This window comes from Salmo trutta, chromosome 2 (genome assembly GCF_901001165.1).
Source record: "Salmo trutta chromosome 2, fSalTru1.1, whole genome shotgun sequence".
NCBI classification, from domain to species: Eukaryota; Metazoa; Chordata; class Actinopteri; order Salmoniformes; family Salmonidae; genus Salmo; species Salmo trutta.
The window spans coordinates 57,763,377-57,786,849 of record NC_042958.1 but is presented as its reverse complement, the minus strand read 5'-3'; the positions used below and the strand labels follow the sequence as shown (position 1 = coordinate 57,786,849).

Below are 23,473 nucleotides of genomic sequence, written 5' to 3'. Positions count from 1 at the left end.
AAATCCATTTTACATTTACATTTAAGTGATTTAGCAGAAGCTCTTATTCTGGCGATTTACAGTAGTGACTGCATACATTTTTTTCTTTCCATCCATTGGCATATGTAAATCATTGTGGACCATTAAGCAAAAATGTTCTCAGTGACTAGCCTATCAGTGATCCGAGGAACTGGTGCTCTGCTTGATACGATCAACATGACAGGAACCAGAGGGGTTACCATGGTTCACCACAAATAAGCAGTGCTGGGAAAAGTACTCAATTGTCATACTTGATTAAAAGTTAAAGTAAATGCTATACATCAAAATCCTTACATTAACCAAACAGACGGCACAATTTTTTGTGTTTTTTTTAATGGACAGCCAGGGGCACACTCCAACACTCAGGCACCATTTACAAACGCAGTATTTGTGTTAAGTGAGTACACCAGATCAGAGGCAGTAAGGATGAAAATGTGTTATATTTACAGCTGTGTGAATTTGACAATTTTGCTGTCCTGCCTAAGCATTAGAAATGTAACAAGTACTTGTGGATGTCAGGGAAAATGTATGGGAGCAAAAAGCACATTATTTTCTTTAGGATTGTAGTGGAGTAAAAGTAGAAGTTGCCAAAAATATAAATAGTATAGTAAAGTATAGATACCCCAAAAAATGACTTAATGTAAGTAGTACTTCAAAGTATTTTTACTTAGTTACTTTACACCACTGCAAATAAGCTTGAACACGTCTGATCAAGGTTCAGTGCACATAACCTGAAAGTGAGTGTTATTTAAGGACAGTTAAGTAACAACTAAAAGCAATAGGACAATAACAGATGAGAAAGATAATGGTTTGAACTGAGACAAAGCCCCCTGCATCTATGTCAAGGGGCTTTGTGTGTGTGTGTGTGTGTGTGTGCGTGCGTGTGTGTGCGCGTGTGTGCGCGTGTGTGTGTGTGTGTGTGTGTGTGTGACATAATTAAAAATAATCTAAAAGTGGACATATGTAATTGGATTATAGGGATTTAAAGCTGACTGTGAGTGTGTGCACTGTACGTTTGTGCGCACGTGTGTGTTTTGGATTCCTTTCAAGAGGGGTTTTACTATACCACTCATTTATTGGATTAGAGTTTACAAGCTGTAAACTGGTCATTAAGGTAAAGTATTTACATAGCACTTGTCATGGTTAACACAAATCAAATTTTATTGGTTGCATACACATATTTAGCACATATCATCGCGAAATGCTTGTGTAGCGTGTGGTTTGATGGCAGGAAGTAGACATTCCTTTCTTTGCATGTCTCACATGATCCAATTATAGTCTTTACCTACTGAATCCCTCCTAAACCGTCATCACTGGATGATTTGGGAGGATGGCTTCAAATGGTAGTATTCCAGTAGTCTATTGTTACTGTTAGATCGAGTAGCTGGTCAGCGTGCACTTTTAAAATTGGTTCTGGGTGCCAAGATTGGTATTCTAGTTTTGTTTCTATTTCTTTGGCATTACATGCAAATTAGTTTTCTGCAGATGAGTGTGGAATGATCAACCCCAGTTTTGAGAGTTAATGGCAGTTAGCCAAACTTAGACAACCGTAGACCATCTCCGGTAGCTTTCAACCTCTTTGTGACAAAGAAGAGGTGAAATTGGAATGCTGATGGTTTCGTTCAATACTGTCTTCCAACATGAAAAAGCTGATTGTGGGATCAAACTGGAATAAACCTCCTGTTCCACTATTGTTGCACACAGCAATCTGTGAGATACATTGGAAACAATGCCTTTTAGTTTAAAAACGCTAAAGGCTGGAGAACGTTCGCCATCAAAGGCCCTGTATTCACATACAGTATGGTAGCTTGCTTTGTCAACGTGGGATTCTTCTTCTGTTCCCTGGTTGTATTCCTACTATTGCAGTCATCACATCAAACATTTATCATTACACAATGAGATAATCAGAGTGCATTTTTTGTTGTAATTCAGTAAAAAAAGTATTAAAAGGACCCAACCTGAGGGCAATGCCTGCCCCTATTTCTATATAATTCCTGTTCTAGAGTGGAATTGCTTGTTGAGGTTCCACCTCCGAAGAATGACACAGGCTACTTATGTCACGGCTGTCTGTAAGAGGGAACCAAGGTGCAGCAGAGGATGTGCTCATCATTAGAATTTTAATTCAGATAAACAAGAGAACACTACAAAATGAACAAAACGACAGCAAACAGTCCTGTTAGGAAAATACTCAAACAGAAACAATTACCCACAAACATCGTGGGGGAAAAGGAACTTAAATGTGATTCCCAATCAGACATAACAAGCGACAGCTGTCTGATTGGGAAATCACCCCCGAGCCCAACATAGAAATAAAACACAAAGAAAGGCTATAACCAAAACATAGAAAATAAACCATAGAAATGCCACACCCTGACCAAAATAGCAGAGTTCACCTGGTCAGGGCGTGACAGTACCCCCCCTCCAACGGTGCGTACTCCCGGCGCACCAACCTAAAGTCTATTAGGGGGGGGACCCGGGTGGGCGCCTCACCCTCGGTGGAGGCTCTGGCCCCGGGCGTGTTTCTCCCCCTGCCTCCACCCTAGCCCTACCCCTCTGGCCCGGACTGGACCACGGTGGAGCGGCATACTCAGGCTCCGGAGCGGAGCCGCCGACCGGAACAGGACTGGTCACCGGTGGACCAGACACAGGCCGTGCCGGACTGTGGACACGCGCCGTGGGCCTAGTGCGGGGAACAGGAATGGGCCGGACAGGACTGGGGACACGCACCACTAACCTGGTGCGGGGAGCAGGGGCGGGCCGGACTGGACTGGGGACACGCACCACTGGCTTGGTGCTGGGAGCAGGGACGGGCCGGACTGGACTGGGGACACGCACCACTGGCTTGGTGCGGGGAGCAGGGACGGGCCGGACTGGACTGGGGACACGCACCGTGGGCTTGGTGCGAGGAGCAGGGACGGGCCGGACTGGACTGGACACACGCACCACTGGCTTGGCGCGGGGAGCAGGGATGGGCCAGACAGGACTGAGGACACGCACCGTGGGCTTGGTGCGAGGAGCAGGGACGGGTCGGGCCGGACTGTGGACACGCACCACTAACCTGGTGCGGGGAGCAGGAATGGGCCGGACAGGACTGGGGACACGCACCACTAACCTGGTGCGGGGAGCAGGGACGGGCCGGACTGGACTGGGGACACGCACCACTGGCTTGGTGCGGGGAGCAGGGACGGGCCGGACTGGACTGGGGACACGCACCACTGGCTTGGTGCGGGGAGCAGGGATGGGCCGGACTGGACTGTAGACACGCACCACATTCGCCCGGCAAGGGCGAGGTGCCGGCACAGGACGTGCTAGACCGTGACCGCACACCGGCGACACAGTGCGCCCAAGCGGCGCCGGATATCCTGGACCGAGGAGGCGCACTGGAGGTCTGGAGTGCACAGCTGACATCACCCGTTCTGGCTCAACGCCCACCTTAGCCTGGCAAGTGTGGAGCGCTGGCACAGAACGCACTGGGCTGAGCAGCCGTACCGGAGACACAGTGCGCGTCCTCGGCGCAGGATACATCGGACCGAGAAGGGGCACCGGAGGCCAGGAGCGCTGAGCCGGCACAACACGTCCTCGCTGAACACTCCCCCTAGCCCGGCAAATGTGGGGCGCTGGCACAGAGCGCACTGGGCTGTGCAGGCGCACTGGCGATACCGTGCGCACCTCTGCCACCCAAGGCTCTTCCTCCACGCTGTCCCTACGCAGGTCCTCCAGGACCTGCCACATCTCTGCCTCCTCCTTCGCCGTTATCCCCCACGAGAGCAGTGGTCTGGGCTCTTCCTCTGCCCTTCCGGACCACCCCATTAGCCCCCCCCCAAAATTTTCTTGGGGGTGTCTTCCGGGCCTCCTCGACCGCCGCCTGCGACTCCTTCCACCGGCTGGCATCACCTCCTCGACCTGGGAATCCCTCCGCCAGGGTCCTTTCCCCGACATGATCTCCTCCCAGGTCCAGAACTCCTTTCCCTCGCGAGCCCATCTCTCGCGCTCCTTTTCCTCCCGCTGCTTGGTCCTGGTGTGGTGGGTAATTCTGTCACGGCTGTCTGTAAGAGGGAACCAAGGTGCAGCAGAGGATGTGCTCATCATTAGAATTTTAATTCAGATAAACAAGAGAACACTACAAAATGAACAAAACGACAGCAAACAGTCCTGTTAGGAAAATACTCAAACAGAAACAATTACCCACAAACATCGTGGGGGAAAAGGAACTTAAATGTGATTCCCAATCAGACATAACAAGCGACAGCTGTCTGATTGGGAAATCACCCCCGAGCCCAACATAGAAATAAAACACAAAGAAAGGCTATAACCAAAACATAGAAAATAAACCATAGAAATGCCACACCCTGACCAAAATAGCAGAGTTCACCTGGTCAGGGCGTGACAACTTATATGTATACTGTCTATAAAATTGTATATACAGTACCAGTCAAAAGTTTGGACACCTACTCATTCCAGGGTTTTTCTTTATTTTTACTATTTTCTACATTGTAGAATAATAGTGTAGACACCCAAACTATGAAATAACACATATTGAATCATGTAGTAACTCAAAAAGTGTTCAATATTTTATATTTGAGATTCTTCAAAGTAGCCACCCTTTGCCTTGATGAAAACTTTGCACACACAGCTGTTGCAAGAAAATGGAATGTTAATCTCTCTACCATAAGCCACCTCCAACTACGTTTTAGAGAATTTGACAATACGTCCAACCGGCCTCACAACCGCAGACCACGTGTATGGCGTTGTATGGGTGTCAACGTTGTGAACAGAGTGCCCCATGGTGGCAGTGGGATTATGCTATGGGCAGGCATAAGCTACAAATATACTTAATATAGTAACACATAAAGGTTATGGATGACATTGCACAGTGGCTGATGTCAAAATATAAATAACTCAGAATGAAAGGATCTCCAATTGAATATCAAGGGGGATGGAACAACAGTTGGGTGCTCTAGTCATTGATTGGACTAACTGCTTTGTTTACATGTCTTTTGAACACACGATGGGAGCGAAAATAATTACTATCAGCCCTTTCAGTACTCTAGTCCTCCACTCTGCCCCTTCAATCACCTACACACACACACACACGCACACACACACACACACACACACACACACACACACACACACACACACACACACACAAATTCGATCAGACTGTCAGTGGATGAGCCTGTGGTGGACTAGCTGATTTGTTCCAGGGAAAAACACTGTTGCTTAGTCTGATCAAACGGAAATGTGTAGGGTGCTGCCATCAAAGACAGCAACTCCCCATATTAAACCTCACAGATCCCATCTGCTGTACATCAGTCAGGCACACACCATGTTGACAAGGGTTTAGCAGAGAAGGATCAATCTTTATTCCCTCACACAGGTGATTTCAATCGATAGTTGATTCCATCCAATGTACATGTCACACGTGCTAGCATTAAATGTTCTGAAAACATATCCTAATACACTTTATAGTGTGCTTTTCTCTAGACATATTTGTCTGGACGATTAGATGATGTGACTGATGTTTGACTGATCCGAGCCAGTAAGCATACATTTTGCTCAGCCATGTCCATGCAGCTCTTAGATGAGATGGAAATGGGTGAAATAGATGGAATTTTTCTGAATCATCGTTGATGCCTTGGAAGCATATATCATCATGCCTCATGATTTCTCAAACCCTGTGCCATTTCATGTGTGAGTTCTCTCTAAGAGCAGAAATAGCATCATTCTTATATATGAGCTCTTACCACCTAGGAAAGGATCCATATGCTATTGATGGAAATATCTGTCAGTCATGATAGAAATCTTAGTGCTGTTTAATGGGAAAAAGAGGGGAATTATTTAGACCAAATGGAAGCAAAAGTTGTCATGTTTTAGCATGACACCCTAATATAAAGCAATGGACCGTTTTGGAATCATCATCATTGGGGTCATGGTAAAATACATATTTTGGAAGTTATTAAATCAAATCCTTATATAAGCTAGCCAGTTTGTTGTCTCTAGGCAGCAACATGTGGAGCTCTTCCTACTGATACAATATGACAGAAAATGCAATCCACTCCCATATTGCTCTTGGACACGACCCAAACTTCTGCTTTGCAGACAGGCTTTCTCACATTATTAATAACAATTTCCCATCTGCTATCTGTAGAGTATTTAACATTGCCCAAGTGTTGAGCCCTGTCTCCAAGTCCTCCCTCAGCGTTCAGTCCAAAATATGTTCAGTCAGATGCGTAGGTTTTCAGGGTCGATACAAAACTGCTGTAGACTATAGAATACCTTCAAGGTGTATCATTATAAGCAGACAATAAGCATGGCATGTGATAATAATTGTTTTATTTTATTAATAGCCTCATATTTTCATCTCATAGGTGTAATTGATTTGAGGGTATTTAATAGTTTGACTGAAAATGGTTTTGTTTTATTGAGAAAAGCGCATGGTCCTCACCTAACCTCACCTCCCACCGGTAAGGCAAGTCAGGTACTTGAGGTCTTTCATTCTTCTTTGTGAAGGGAGGAGCTGGACCGCGTCCTCTGGCGAACCTAGCCTATATGAGGACGAGAATAACGCACCACGCCAGACTCGTATCAGCGTGAATGCTCAACATCTCCACACCAAGCTATATTCATTCTCATGGTCTCACATTCAAAGCGAATATTGCTACTTTTCAAGTATTTTTATTTTATTTTATCAGAGGTAGATGTGTTTGTACTTTACAGTGTTAGTCCTGTAGAGAGTGGTAGTCCTGTAGAGAGCGGTAGATAGCTAGTTTTATTAAATTGTTTCATGCGGGCCCAGAGCATTGCATTGGCCCAGAGCAGTGTGCGCCCCATACTGTACATATGCGGAGGGAGGAGCAATAGTATATCTCTTGATTCCATTTCCCTGTCGTGGCAGCCTACCGAAACGTTACTGGAGCACATTTTTACACACACCCCATGGGAAATCCCAAATAACGAGCACCTTGTGACTTTGTTTAAGTGCAAATTAGGAACCGCACGAGACGTTTTGACGGCAAGCGGCGCTTTGCAGAGGAATTCTTTTTTTTATATATAGAAAAGCCCGGTACTGTGCAGTTGCATACCCTACCACTCCACTTGCGCTTTATACGGGGAGGCTTTGACTTTTTCATCCTCGTTTCAGTCTCAAAACAACCGTATTCCCGTCCAAAACAGTAGAAGAACCTGACGGTGAGTCTCATTGGCACATATTTACTTTCAAACGTGTTCTACCCACCTTGCATGTCGCGTTTGTGCGTATTTTTGTGTCCAAGCTAGCCCCAGTAGCTGCATGGTTTGACAGATCAGCAGCATTATGTAGGCTACAGTATAGCTTCACCTTGGCCTCCTACAGTTTGCTTGCTAAAATATAATTCGCCGCAATTACTGTTGTACAGCTGTTGTAGTATTTTATTGTTTGATGTAGTTGTCGATGCAGATAGTCAGTGTGCAATGTGTTCACGTAATCAACTGAGGGGCCTAACTTGTATTTATTAATTTATGATACTACACGCACACACACACACACACACACATGCATCTGTCTATTTTTGTGCAGGTTATGTTGTGTGGCCTTGTGTGTAGGAGGATCAATTATTATTTTAGCAAAGTAAGTGTCATATTGTTCAAATCTGGTGCAGGTATGTTTGTAGCACAGTTGCAGCAAATATTTTGGATAACTGCCAACTTCTAAGGGTTACAGTACAAATTACACATCAGATTTACTATGATACCGCAGAATGAAACTGATCATTCTAGGCCTATAGCACCATGAATATTGATTTCTGACTGTCATAGGGCATGATAATACCAACAATATTGTCTTGGAAAATATCATGGAGCACATGAGTTATGCACAGCCATATCATTTAGTCTTGTTTGGGAAATTCCCAAGTTACTGTGTAATGCCAATAGCTTGGTACAACGTTACTTACTATTCTATTATAATAAATGTGTCTGTTTTCTTAGCGCTGTCATACAGTAATGTCCATTTAAATGTTGCCTGGCTATCCATACTCCATGCTCTGGCCAAACACAACACCACGCCCATAGACATTAAAGTTTCTTCTCCGCAATCAGTCAATTCGGGGCGTTCTTGCATGTGGTCATTCCTGGATCTGCAGGAACGCCCCCCCCCCCCTCGAGCAAATCCATTGTAGACCGTCTGATTGGTCCCAGAAACTGATGGGTTGGGCCAGACCTAGAACCCACATGGGTAAAGCGGCGTTTTGAAAATGTCATTGGCTTTGATACTCTGATTGGTTAGACATTATCCAATCACCGATGGCTTTGTTTTTGCACACATGGGGACCGTTTTTAATAGCCTTGGGTCCAGGAAAAATGTGGCCTTTTATAAACGCATTTCATGCAATTATACATCATTGTACATGACTGGATACTTTTTTACTACCACACAAATGATCAAAATGACAGGCTACTTTGACACTGACCAACTGAGAATCTGAGATCAATAAAAACAACCTTGTCTTGAATCCATCAATAGACTAGGCCTAGGTGTGCGGAGACACACATTGTACAATATGACAAGGAAATTATAGTCTTAAAAAAGCTTTTCAGTTTCACTGACTTACCCAATAATGCACAGCTCACTATGCGCTCGTGCCTATAGCCTACTTCTCTCTTGTTTTACTTAAAACAATGTTTGCTCAATAGGCCTATTTGGAAGTTGATTAAATATTAAGGTAGCTTAAAGCAGACAGATTAGAGTCTTCTCTCTTCAGCAGGAGCCATTTTGCTTTCCGACCACATCTAGGCAATAACAAATAAAAAGCTATTGATCCTCTGTGGCTAAATGATAGGCCTACTCGGGTACAGTAAGCTTTTCTGATTATTTCATTTCTTTCTGAACAGACAGCAGTAATTCTATAACTTTGGCAAATGTATTTACATTTATCAGGGGTTCTGCAGCACCTCCAGCAACTTTCCTGCAGCTAAAGAAATATCTGATGAAGTCCTGTAAGGCGTACGCTATCAGCCAACCAGGCCGAATATTGATGGTGATATAAATCAAGTGTTATCAAGTGTTAATCAAATGTTATGCTGCTGTGGCAGTACTGTTGATATTTAAACTAATTAGCTTGCTACACACACTCGACCGGGCGCGCACAATCTCCGTACAGGGCCGACCAATGGACGGGGTGGCGAACTTGACGATGTCACTACGACTTGGGGGCAGTGGGTTCAGAACAACGTCATACAAGTGGTAGGGCAAATATCAGGGATACTGATAGCTGTTTTCATTTGTGAGGGAGATATTTCCCAGCTTCATGATAAAACCTAATACAGCGAGCCCTTGACTTTCCTCCAGATTTCCACCTACACATTAATCATTACCTAGTTGTTTAAAACTCTGTCTTCTTTGCCTCTGTTAATTAGCCTTGGCCCTTGGCCAAATCCGACATTACACCATAAACATGTTTCTGAAAGCAAATAAACCCAGTGTGGGCTTCGGAAAGTTTCTGCAATTCAATGTTTTCATTTGTGTACAGTAACTCAGCCTCCTACATTTTGGGTTCCATCACTTTCAGATGGGATGTTTAACGGGGTGTCCTGACTCTCTGTGGTCACTAAAGATCCCATGGCACATCGTAAAAGTAAGGGTGTTAACCCCGGTGTCCTGGCTAAATTCACAATCTGGCCCTCATACCATCATGGCCACCTAATCATCCCCAGCTTCTAATTGGCTCATTCATCCCCCTCCTCTCCCCTGTAACACTTCCCCAGGTCGTTCCTGTAAATGAGAATCTGTTCTCACTCAATTTACCTGGTAAAATAACAGTTAAAGATACACACATTTAAAAAAAAAAAAAAAAGCACTAATGTGTACAGGTTTACATGGTTTATTATGTGTGTATTAGTGCATACTGTTTGTTTAGTAGGGGATATATCAGTAAGATTGACTGACCTTGATGTCTTAAAGTAATGATGGACTTTTGTTTATCTTTGCTTATTTGAGCTGTTCTTGCCATAATATGGACTTGGTCTTTTACCAAATAGGGCTATCTTCTGTATACCACCCCTACCTTGTCACAACACAACTGCTTGGCTCAAATGCATTAAGAAGGAAAGAAATTCCACAAATTAACTTTTAACAAGGCACACCTGTTAATTGAAATGCATTCTAGGTAACTATCTGTCAATCAATCAGTCAAATGTATTTGTAAAGCCCTTTTTACATCAGCCGATGTCACAAAGTGCTTATACAGAAACCCAGCCTAAAACCCCAAACAGCAAGCAATGCAGATGAAGAAGCACGGTGGCTAGGAAAAACTCCCTAGGATAAAACCTAGAGAGGAACCAGGCTCTGAGGGGTGGCCAGTCCTCTTCTGGCTGTGCCGGGTGGGGATTATAACTGTCCCTGGTCAAGATGTTCAAACGTTCATAGATGACCAGCAGGGTCAAATAATAATAATCACAGTGGTTGTAGAGGGTGCAACAGGTCAGCACCTCAGGAGTAAATGTCAGTTGGCTTTTCATAGCCGAGCATTCAGAGTTCGAGACAGCAGGTGCTGTAGAGAGAGAGAGTCAAAAACAGCAGGTCCAGGACAAGGTAGCATGTCCGGTGAACAGGTCATGGTTCCATAGCCACAGGCAGAACAGTTGAAGCTGGAGCAGCAGCACGACCAGGTGGACTGGGGACAGCAAGGAGTCATCAGGCCAGGTAGTCCTGAGGCATAGTCCTAGGGCTCAGGTCGTCCGGGAGGCAGAGAGAGAGAGAATTAGAGGGCGCATACATAAATTCACACAGGACACTGAATAAGACAGGAGAATTACACCAGATATAACAGACTGACCCTAGCCCCCCGACACATACACTATTGCAGCATTGATACTGGAAGCTGAGACAGGAGAGGTTGGGAGACACTGTGGCCCCGTCCGACGATACCCCCGGACAGGGCCAACCAGGCAGGATATAACCCCACCCACTTTGCCAAAGCACAGCCCCACACCACTAGAGGGATATCCGCAAACCACCAACTTACTACCCTGAGACAAGGCTGAGTATAGCTTATGAAGATCTCCCCCACGGCACGAACCCGACTACTTCATGAAGCTGGTTGAGAGAATGCCAAGAGTGTGCAAAGCTTTCATCAAGTCAATGGGTGGCTACTTTGAAGAATCTGAAATATAAAATATATTTGAATTTTTTTCACACTTTTTTTGGTTACTACATGATTCCGTATGTGTTATTTCATAGTGTTCATGTCTTCACTATTATTCTACAATGTGTAAAATAAAGAAAAACCCTTGAATGAGTAGGTGTGTCCAAACTTTTGACTAGTACTGTATTCACACCCCTGAGTCAATACATGTTAGAATCACTTTTAGCAGTGATTATAGCTGTGAGTCTTTCTGGGTAAGTCTCTAAGAGCTTTCCACACCTGGATTTTACAATATTAGCATATCTTTTTTTTTTTTATAGCTCTGCCAAGTTGGTTTTTGATCATTGCTAGAAAGCCATTTTCAAGTCTTGCCATAGATGTTCTAGCTGATTTAAGTCATAACTGTAACTGGGCCACTCAGCAACATTCAATGTCATCTTTGTAAGCAACTCAAGTGTACATTTGGCCTTGTGTTTTAAGTTATTATCCTGCTGAAAGGTGGATTTGTTTCCCAGTGTCTGTTGGAAAGCATACTGAACCAGGTTTTCCTCTAGGATTTTGCCTGTGCTTAGCTCTATTCTGTTTCTTTTTATCCTAAAAATCTCCTTAGTCCTTGCCGATGACAAGCATAGCCATAACATGATGCAGCCACCACCATTCTTGAAAATATGTAGAGTGGTACTCAGTGATGTGCTGGATTATCCCCAAACATAACCCTTCGTATTCAGAACATAGTTCATTTCTTTGCACATTTCTAGCAGTTTTACTTTAGTGCCTAATTGCAAACAGGATGCATGTTTCGGAATATTGTTTTTATGTACAGGCTTCCTTCTTTTCAGTCTGTCATTTAGGTTAGTATTGTGGAGTAACTACAATGTTGTTGATCCATCCTCAGTTTGCTCATATCACAGCCATTCAACTCTGTAACTGTTTTAAAGTCACCATTGGCATGATGGTGAAATCCCTAAGCGGTTTCCTTCCTCTCCGTCAACGGTATCTTTGTAGTGACTGGATGTATTGATACAATTACATTGATATTTTAGTCATTTAGCAGACACTCTTCTCCAGAGTGACTTACAGTAGTGAGTGCATACATTTTTTTGTACTGATCCCCCGTGGGAATCAAACCCACAACCCTGGCATTGCAAGCTCCTTGCTCTACCAACTGAGCCACCATCCAAAGTGTAATTACTAACTTCACCATGCTCAAAGAGGTAAAAAATACATTGAATATCCATCTCCCAATAGGTGCCCTTTGCAAGTCATTGGAAAACCTCCCTGGTCTTTGTGGTTGAATCTGTGTTTGAAATTCACTGCTTGACTAAGGAACCTTACAATTATCTGTATGTGTGGGGTACAGAGATTAGGTATTCATAAAAAAATGATGTTAAGCACTATTATTGCACACAGTGAGTCCATGTAACGTATTATGTGACTTGTTAAGCAAATTTGTATTTCGGCTTGCCATAACAAAGGGATTGAATACTTATTGACTCAAGACATTTCAGCTTTTCCTCCTCATTTGCCCCTCGGTCTCTCTCTGTATGGGGCAGTGGTGCTGGAAGCTTAGAAAAAGTGAGACAGAGTTCAGTTATATAAGCAGGCTATGCAGTGCAGCCATGTCCTGATCTGAATCCACTCTATTATGATGTCAGAGAGAGCAGAGAAGAGGAGCCTACAGAGAGACCGTGACATGCTGGGTAGTCAAACACTTCGAGCCCTTTCCTGAACAGTCTAGGCTGAGAGTGAGAGTGGGCAATGGTCCCAGACTGGAATTTATCCAGATTCCATTACTTACTTATACAATATCGACTAAGACTGGACAATGTACTATCTTTGAGAAATGTTTTTTTTTTGGTTACAATGTTCTTCGCTTTGACAGTGAATGGTTTTCATGTCGACTTGACCTGAATACGGTGCAGCAGAGTTAGTCATCCCACACACGTCCCCGGAGTGCTCTCGCGTGATTGTCCCTGCTCGTGTTTATGACTAATTAGATTATGTCATCAATTTATGCCATGCGCTCACAGGTTGCTCTCGCGGTCTCCGTTCAGAAAGGCGCAGGCAGTCCAGCACAAAATGCCATCAGCTGATCTGTATGTTTTCGCTTTGCGAATGACAGCATTTGGGGCACATCGTCTTTACCTGGATAAACTTCTCTCAAACCCATTTATATCAAAGTCCATTTGAACGATTAAGATGAAGGTCATGTAGAATTGGTCCCATAGATGTGAGCGGATAACAATTGAGATTGTTTGACTGGCTAAACAATAGCCAGCATTGTCTGTCCTGAGATATGCTCACATACCATTGTGCATCCAATTTGTTGATCCGCCGGGTTGAATTGAATTGGACTGACCTTCTCCCAAAGGCTTTAAATGTGCGCTTTTGATAAATGAGTGTTATAACAGTGTGTGACAATGCCAACGTTTACCATTTTTATTTTATTAACATGGTTGATCAAAATGTCATCTTTCTCCCAGAGGTAGAGTTGAAACATGTCCTGGCCCAATGCATTAGAGGTTGTTCTGAGCAGTTACCAACAAGTGACTATCTTTAAGCAATAAGGTACCTCTAGGGGTTTGTGGTATATGGCCAATATACCACGGCTAAGGGTTGTTCTTATGCAACACGCAGTGCGGAGTGCCTGGACACAGTCCTTAGCCGTGGTATATTGGCCATATATCACAAACCCCAGAGGTGCCATATTGCTATTATAAACAGGTTACCAACGTAATTAGAGCAGTAAAAATACATGTTTTGTCATACTCGTGGTATATGGTCTGATATGCCACGGATGTCAGTCAATCAGCATTTAGGGCTTGAACCACCCAGGTTCTAATCCCTTTATACTCTCTTCACCGTACTTCTGTTTGACACACTCCCATTGATTTCTAGTCAATAGTAACAGGTTTTTATCCTGGCTAGCAACTTTATTTCTGTTCATTTCTGTATTTTTCTCAGTGAGAAATTGAAATCTCAACTCTAGATTATTCACACTTCTGTAGTTATTCCACTCTAGCAAGGACAATGTGTGCAGTGCACCAGAGTAAACGAAGGCAATGTATTCAGAAAGTTGTATCCCCCATTATAGTCAAAGAGAGTATGGTGGTGAATATTCGTGGATACAAAATATTTTTCGTACACAATCATGGTGCCAATACTTGTTTCTATTTCACCAGATGTATTTCCTTTAACCGATTATTTTAAAATTGCACACAGAAGTTAAGGATAAATTGCAGCCTGCAGTACCCCGGTCGGCCTTCAATTTTAGATACTCAGAGGGGACAGCACTGATCTAGCCTGCAAAGTCACTTCCTAGAATAGCTTAAACTGTGCAATGTTTCCAAAAACTCCTTCATGAAGCAAGATGGCAACGAGCTAAAACAACACTTCCTGATCTTCAAATGCCCACTGAGACCTCACATAGGAAACAAGGGGCTGGCGTCATTGATGGCTTTGTCCATTCATTTTACGGTCTATGGCAGTGGTCACCAACCGGTCGAACGCAGTAGGTGCACTTGATTCAAAAGTTCCCATTTTTGAGCCATTTCATTTGTCTGAAAAGACAAACTCCGCGGACCGGGAGATCTGTGGCTAAATAAATCGAGTGTGCCAACTGTGCTGACAATCGGATAGCTAAAAAAAAAACTGTGTGCCTACCTACAGCTTCTATGACCCCGGCCACAGCGATTTCATAAAAACAATTACCATAGATAGTCTATCAATGGTAATTGTTTTAAAAGAAATCGCTATCAAAGAATAGCTTACAGCAAAGAGCTGCTGTTTTTATGAGTGAGTTAATGTTGAAGTTTTTACTCAGCACTGCCAACACAATTTGTATTCAACGCTATTACAAAACATAAAACGCGCTTCTCTCTACTTCCGTTCCCGCTGCAACTGCATGAATGAGTAGCCAAGTGTATCGATAGCCCTTCGTTTGTACTATTATTAGCAGCTCGTTGTGTCTATTTTAATATTGAGGAGTACTTCACTTTCTCTGGTCATAGGAACAACATGAATTTGTGCCTGAGGCAGATGTGGTACCGACTCGAGTTTTGCCATCAGGTGGAAGACAAGACGGTGTCCCCTCTCCTGGTCAGTCTCACCGGAGGAAAGGAAGGAGAGAGCAGGGGTTGTGAGAGGCGGACCCTCTGCTAATCTCTCCCTCCCTCTGCTGAGACTAATACCTTGTTCAAGACAACTGGGAACTCAAATCTCCGACTTCAGTGTGTTCAAGACAACTGGGAACTCAAATCTCCGACTTCAGTGTGTTCAAGACAACTGGGAACTCAAATCTCCGACTTCAGTGTGTTCAAGACAACTGGGAACTTGGAAATCTCCGACTTCAGTGTGTTCAAGACAACTGGGAACTTGGAAATCTCCGACTTCAGTGTGTTCAAGACAACTGGGAACTTGGAAATCTTCGACTTCAGTGTGTTCAAGACAACTGAGAACTCGCAGGTGCTACACAAACTCATCTATTTTGTAATCAAAGTTCGAGTTTTTAAATATAATACGGTCTGAGAAGAACAATATAGGCAGGCCAGGCATATAGCCAATATGCTGTGATAATGTATTAGACCTACTGTACAAACCCCATTCCTACACAACTGTTTTTATAAGGTTCATGTTTAAAATAAATTCTGAGCAGTAGATCTCGACTTGCTTTTTGACTGCGAAAGTGATCTTGACTCAGAAAAGGTTGGTGACCACTCGTCCTAGGTTTAACCAGTAGATAGGGGTCAAAAGACAGATGAGGTCAGATGAGACTTAAATGGTTTAGGGTTGTCATTGTGACTCGCCATTGGTTGAGGTGAAGAAGGGGCTAGTTACTGAGTGCAGGTTGTCATTTCTGTGTGACGAATGGTTTTCCTCAGGCACAATTTCAGTTGAGCTTCTATGTCACCCTAAGCTTAAAGTTGCACTATGCAGAAACCGCTCCACCGTTTCCTGGTTGCTACAACTATAATAGTTCACCTAATTTCAGTTTGTGACAAAATAAGATAGTATAGTGTAGAGAATCATTGTATCATCTGAACCACTATGAAATATATTTTCCATAACCACAAATATTGTTGTTTCAGCTGTTTGAAGCTGGTGTACAAAATTGAGCGTAAAAGACTCAAAAACAAAACTTAAGAACGAGAAGCATAGAAATAGCACACATAGAACAGATCTACTGCTTCTTAGACTTGCTTTCAAGTAGAATGACCGATCTATAACTCATTCTATGTGAATTTGGTCAGGTCTACCAAAAAGTGACAAATTGTTCTATGTTGCTTTTCTTCTTGAATGCAATGATTGATTTTGGGCACCAAACTTTTTCAGCCCACGTACAATGAACTTCATGAACCGTGTAGGTACCTGTTCACCTCTCAGTGTGAACTTGAGTGAAGTGGCGGCTGAGTTCCTTACGTCATACAGTACTAATGAAGCTGAACTTTGACTGGCTGCTTTCAGCCTGTTCAGAGGACAACGCAGCCCCGTAACTGCTGATAAGCTTGCCTGGCGTCTTTGAGATAACGCACACTACCACAGACGACAACACTCGCACACAAACAGACCACTACCAACAAACCGTCTGCGTCTCGCCTTCAGAGCCAAATGTGTGGCTTTCCAAAGGTTTTTTAGTCTCTGTTCTTTCAGCTCCAGCCAAGCTAAGCCAAGCGTCCTCTCTTCATTTCCTAGCAGGCAGGGTCCCTATAACCTTTCTGTTTCTGCTCCTTTTTATTTGCTTTTTCTTCTCGGCTGGGATTTCCATGCAAATGGCTGCCAGACAGCGCCCTCCTCCACCTCTCTTGCCACTCCTAGTATGATCATGACTGCGAGACTTCCATGAGCCCACTCTCTGCCTCAGGGCCTCTCTCTCAATTCAATTCAAGGGGCTTTATTGGCATATGTTAACATTGCCAAAGCAAGTGAAGTAGATAATATACAAAAGCCTCTCTCTCTTTCTAACTCTCTTTCTTTCTAACTCTCTCTTTCTTTCTTTCTAACTCTCTTTCTTTCTAACTCTCTCTCTTTCTAACTCTCTCTCTTTCTAACTCTCTCTCTCTTTCTAACTCTCTCTCTCTTTCTAACTCTCTCTCTCTTTCTAACTCTCTTTCTCTTTCTTTCTAACTTGCTTTCTCTTTCTTTCTAACTCGCTCTTTCTTTCTTTCTAACTCGCTCTTTCTTTCTTTCTAACTCGCTCTTTCTTTCTTTCTAACTCGCTCTTTCTTTCTTTCTAACTCGCTCTTTCTTTCTTTCTAACTCGCTCTTTCTTTCTTTCTCTCTTTCTTTCTTTCTTTCTTTCTTTCTTTCTTTCTTTCTAACTCGCTCTTTCTTTCTTTCTAACTCGCTCTTTCTTTCTTTCTTTCTTTCTAACTCGCTCTTTCTTTCTTTCTTTCTCTCTTTCTTTCTAACTCTCTCTTTCTTTCTTTCTTTCTTTCTTTCTTTCTAACTCTTTCTTTCTTTCTTTCTTTCTAACTCTTTCTTTCTAACTCTTTCTTTCTTTCTTTCTTTCTAACTCTTTCTTTCTTTCTCTCTTTCTTTCTTTCTTTCTTTCTTTCTTTCTTTCTTTCTTTCTTTCTTTCTTTCTTTCTTTCTTTCTTTCTTTCTTTCTTTCTTTCTTTCTTTCTAACTCTCTCTTTCTTTCTTTCTTTCTTTCTTTCTAACTCTCTCTTTCTTTCTTTCTTTCTTTCTTTCTTTCTTTCTTTCTTTCTTTCTTTCTTTCTTTCTTTCTTTCTTTCTTTCTTTCTTTCTTTCTTTCTTTCTTTCTTTCTTTCTTTCTTTCTTTCTTTCTTTCTTTCTTTCTTTCTTTCTTTCTTTCTTTCTAACTCTCTCTTTCTTTCTTTCTAACTCTCTCTTTCTCTCTTTCTTTCTTTCTTTCTTTCTAACTCTCTCTTTCTTTCTTTCTTTCTTTCTTTCTTTCTTTCTCTCTTTCTTTCTAACTCTCTCTCTCTTTCTTTCTAACTCGCTCTTTCTTTCTTTCTGTCTCTGTCTCTCTCTCTGCCTCTGTCTTTCTGTCTTAATCTGCAGCCGACCTCAGCTCACAGGGACATAATAAGGTATAAAACGTCCCTTTATTGGACGGGGAGAGTTGAGGCTGTTTTACACATATCAACAGCAGTCATGTAGCCCTGGCTACGACTGCTTGTTCCCTCCATCTCTACAACCCCTTTCATGAGCTGGAAGATTTGGCGCGCGGCGCGGGAGCATTATTTTTGCCAGGGGCGACGGCTTTACGAGTAGGAGTCCATCTGACACTGTCTGGCATGGGCCCATTTTAGTAGCCTCTCTGTTTGTGTTTACGCACTGGGAGAGAAATGAAGTCGTGACGGATTTGTGGAGATGTCACAGGCAAGCAGAGTAGCAACCCTGACTGGCGTAGCATGATTCAGTATACATATACACAGGTCTTCTCTGGACTACAACTACTGTAGTTTAATCTGCCCAGAATATCAATATCATAATTTAAGCCACAAGTAGTAGTCTAATCTTGACTCTTTTTTTCAACATAGTCCCTAAGGTATAATTGTTTCCATGTAGTTATGAATGCTTCAAACAGCAAGGCTCAGATCAACATAAAAGCTATTGTTTTATAAAGGGTTTTCTGTATAAATAAACTTTTATATACCCCTATATCACACACTCACAAACTGCAAACCTTGTGTACAATTAATTAGTTAGAGAAGTCTCATGTCACTTTCATTTTCATCTCCTGTAGCTTTATAATCGCGGCAAAGTTGGTTCCTTTTTCAGTCATGTCTTTGGCCATGTGAACGTGGGTCAAACAAAAACACCCTAATGATTGGTTGACAAGTAGTGCCTCCCACAATGCAGGCGAGGGCTGCAAGTTGCAGTTGGTGAGAAGCAACTGCATTGAATTGAAGGCGACTTTATCAAAAACTGCATAAACTGTGATCACTAGATTTTTGTCAAATTCCTGCATTCGACAATTTTTATAACCATAATGCAACACACTTGAAAAGACGGTGACACCGACTTGACAAAAGTTATCCACTCGAACGCGCCCAATAACGCCTCCACATAAAGACCCTATTAGTATTCTAAATGTATAGATAGAATATAATAGTGGACACTTTGAATACAGTGTTTGACCTGAATGAAAAATCTTTTTAATTTGGTGTCATGTCAAACCACACTGTGGGAACTATTACATTCTAACTGTAGGATTAGAATACTCATTATATTTCCATGATTCTGACTGTTCACCCAAGTGTTTCGATGTAAATCACAAGTCAAATCATAATTGCAATATTTTGTTAAAAATAAGGCCTAGATGTTTTGCCCATACCGTGCAACCCTACGTGGCAGTGTGGAAATGATCCCAATGAGATGCGTTTTTGGTTGACGTTTGATGGAACAGTATAAAACAATCAGAATGGAGAAAGACACATTGAAATCACTTAGAATGCATGTGGTTTCACCCTAGGGCCACTCACTACTCATAAAGCAAATGTAGAAATTAAGAACCTGTCAAACACAGTCATACCGTCAAAAATCGGACATTTTGGCCATGTCGTCCAGACTTAATTAAAGGGGATGATTAGAACGTTGGCAGCGGACCAAGTTCTATTCCGCTATTGTACCTTGCCATCTGTAAATAGGCCATCGTTTTATTGCTTAAATGAAAAGTGAACTGCTAAATTTGTTTATTAACATCCAATTATTATTATATATATCTTATTGTCTTACCCATTATTTTTACTTTGTCAAGAAACACTTAGTCAGTTAGCGTGCTGAGTCAGCATACTGCCTCAGAAGAATCATCAAACTGCAACAGAATGGGAAGGAAATTACAAACGAGCACAAAAGTTTACATAAGATGGCCACGATCTTAGCTCTGCCCTCCCGAAGCCTCCAAAGAACTGCCAATCAGGGTGGGGAGAATAAATGGGTGTCTATGGTGAAGAAACACTGCCATGTTATTGCCCTGTTTTTGTAATCTTTCACGCTTCAGGAAATTTCGATGGACTTATTCCAGGAGCTGAGGGTATGGCAGGTCCCAAGCAGCAGTCCGTCCACCTCTTCATTGAGCCTTTGAAATTTAAGGCCACTTCTTACACTAGGGTCCTATTTAATTTTAACGCTAACTGGCTAACATATACAGGGCCAAATAAGAGCTCCTTGTTGCACAGTCGGCCCTTAAAATAGAAACGTGGCTTTTCGTTAAAGCCCCGGCTCTTCACCCAAGACAGGCTGTGGAATTACAAGTATGGGGAAGTGAATTTACTTTGGGATAATGTGTGTGTGCGCGTGCGCGTGTGTGTGTGTGTGGGGAAGTGAATTTACTTTGGGATAATGTGTGTGTGCGCGTGCGCGTGTGTGCGCGTGCGCGTGTGTGTGTGTGTGTGTGTGTGTGTGTGTGTGGGGAAGTGAATTTACTTTGGGATAATGTGTGTGTGCGCGTGCGCGTGGGTGTGTGTGTGTGTGTGTGTGTGGGGAAGTGAATTTACTTTGGGATAATGTGTGTGAGAGAGAGTAGGCCTTATTAAGCTTTTACTATGCTGGGTTATGACATCCTGCCTTCTTTTGACTGTCACTACAAGGCTTACATATTAATTTACTGCAAGCTGCTTCAGTTGGAGAGCGCCCAAGTTTTTGATCACACTTCTGGCTCTCTCCCTTAATACATAGTCCCACATCAGTTTTCCTAGGGCGATGAACAGAGAGATGTGCGTAAAATACTCCTTTGGCTACAGAGAGAGACAGAGAGAATAACTACAGTTTATTTTTTGTGTCTTGCACTGAAGTGTTGATGTTGTCCCTCCATCACTTTTTTTGGACGAGACATGACCCTTTGCCCAGTGAGCTGCAATCCCAGTCCCAAGGTTCAATGTTTGTCTGACGAGAGACATCTGAAAGATGAACGTTCCTGAATCATATTGTTCAGCTCCACATGATTACACTCTGACTGAGTTACTGTACGTTCGACAGTAAGCCAAGCCTGGGGCAGTTACTGGTTTTGTTTTTATTACTGTGGTGAAATAATCTCATAAACCACAGTAATTAATTGAACACCCACAGTAATTTATCACTATCACTGATATTATTATCATATGAATTGTGATACTAATTAAGGCATCACATGAACATGATACAGTATTGGTTCAAATTCTGCGTCAAAATCCCTAAAATCGGTATGGAGATTATTTCCAATGATCTATTGTAGTCCGTATGCAGCGAATGGGCAACCAATGTACTCTGTGAACTGTGTTGATTGATAGATAGGTGAGGGATGAATAGCTGGGGATAGGGCTGGGCAGGAGTTCTCTTCCGTAAGATTAGCAACCACGCTGGCAACCCAACCGACGAAGGGGGCCCTGGAAATAGGAAAATCCACTACACAAAACACTCCTCTGTTTGTTGACACTGCCGTGCCCGTTGCTGCTGATTCTACCTCCATTTGTCATCTTGTCATCTTGTCCCGATTATTATCTCAGCTCTCAACTTAACCCCCGTCACTCCCTCCCTCTCCCGTCCTGCACACCTGTTATTTCATGCATCGGGTGACTTGGCCATGAGAAGGAGTCTTGATATTCTTGTGTGTGTGTGTCTGTGAGGAGGCAGTGGTTGGGTGCATGTCACAATGAAGTCATAGCTCAAGGGGACTTGACGAGCGTAACATTGCACTGTATTTGGTTTGTGGTGTGTGTTTGTATGCCCGTACGTGCGTTTTGTGTGTATGTCTGTGTGAATTCCCATTGTGTCCTCATGGGTGTGGATGCATTTAAACAATTAGCACTTTTCCCGTCCAGAATAAAGATTGTTGTTAGCCAGTATACTATTATGAACAAGTAGAAACGTCCGTGTCTTTGACTGTGACACACCATGACTGTCAAGGGTTGGAACCGGTGCAGGGTACAGAACCAAAAAAACGGAAAATAGTACAATTATTGAAGGAACAGAACCTGAACCGAAAACGAAAGCAATCTATACTGTTCCAGAACAGAACCGTTATTTTAAAAGCATGGGAACCGGTTAATAACATTATTTTATGTTCTGGGCATTTTTTTCCAGTCCCACAAAAATCGCAGCAAAGTGCCTATGAAAAGCCCTCACTCTGTCACTAAGAATCTTATTCCAGCCTCTGCCTGCCAGCTGGAAATCTTTGCCTAGGTTACTATAGCCTACATAGGTTACTATAGCCTACTGACGATATTACAAGTGTAATTCAGAAATTAGGAAGAGATGTTTAATTAGAGAAGAATGGATTGACTTTTTCACTGCTAGTTGTTTCACATTGGATTTATTAACTACAAAAAAGTAAGATGTTATTAATTCTAATTCTAGTTCATTCTCTTCACACACAAGTTTGTTAGTTGGCTAGCTAGCTAACGCTTGCTCTGGTCCAACGTTAAACCAAAGACATTCAAAGTTCCTCAATAGAAGCTGCTCCTCCATAGGTGTAATTCTGTGGGCCTAATTCAGATAATGCACGTCATAACAAGATGCCCAGCACTTCAAGGCAAGCTTCCTCCATCCTCTCTCGCTCTCTCCTCCCCCTTAAAATAGCATTTGCTCTAAACAACTTTCCTATACAGATTAAATCACGTACCCGATCCGCAGCAAGCTGCTCTATCAGCACTGATTGCTGAAGTAATTTACTGTCAAGCTAAATGTACATTTTTTGGGGATATTTCAGAGGTTTAAAGATGCACTATGCAGAAATTGCCCTGCCATTTCCTGGTTGCTAAAATTGTAATAGTTCCTAATTTCAGTTTATTTGACCAAACAAGTACAGTGTAGAGAATCATTGTATCATCTAAACTGCTATGAAATATATTTTCCCTAACCAAAACTATTGTATTTTCACATGTTTGAAGCTGGTGTACAAAACTGGAAGCTAAAGTCACAAAAAAAGAAACTTAAAAATGGAAGACATGGAACTAGCGCACATAAAACAGATCTACTGCTTCTTAGGGTTTTAATGAGAATGACAGATCTGTATTTTATTTTGTTGTCAGAACTGTGTAACGGAACCAAAAAATATATGGTTCTATTCAGAACGAAACGATTCGAAAATAATTTATGTTCCAACCCCTGATGACTGTTTGATTTGGATTTATCAGGATGCCCATTAGCCGACAGCTTGTTGACACTTCTTTCATATATTTATAGAGTGCTGTGTCATCACATGACCGTCATTGATCTCGCTTTCGAAGAAGAACTCTGTACAACACCAATAAGTTATTTCCAACCTAATTAATGCACAAAAACATGAGCTACCATTTTCCTTTATTTAACTAGGCAAAACCCTAACCCGGAAAACACTGGGCCAATTGTGCGCCGCCCTATGGGACTCCCAATCACAGCCGGTTGTG

The 23,473-nt window shown here is 42.6% G+C and overlaps 1 protein-coding gene across 3 annotated transcripts in view; it reads left to right on the top strand.

Moving 5' to 3' along the window:
* The first annotated feature begins 6,884 nt into the window (after nucleotides 1-6,884).
* Nucleotides 6,885-23,473, top strand: part of LOC115158392 (thyroid hormone receptor alpha) — a 155,430-nt gene continuing 138,841 nt past the window's right edge. For all 3 annotated transcript variants that reach the window (XM_029707281.1, XM_029707291.1, XM_029707271.1), the window contains exon 1: nucleotides 6,885-7,209. The gene's annotated coding sequence lies outside the window, so the exon portion shown is untranslated. The remainder of the gene's footprint in view (nucleotides 7,210-23,473) is intronic.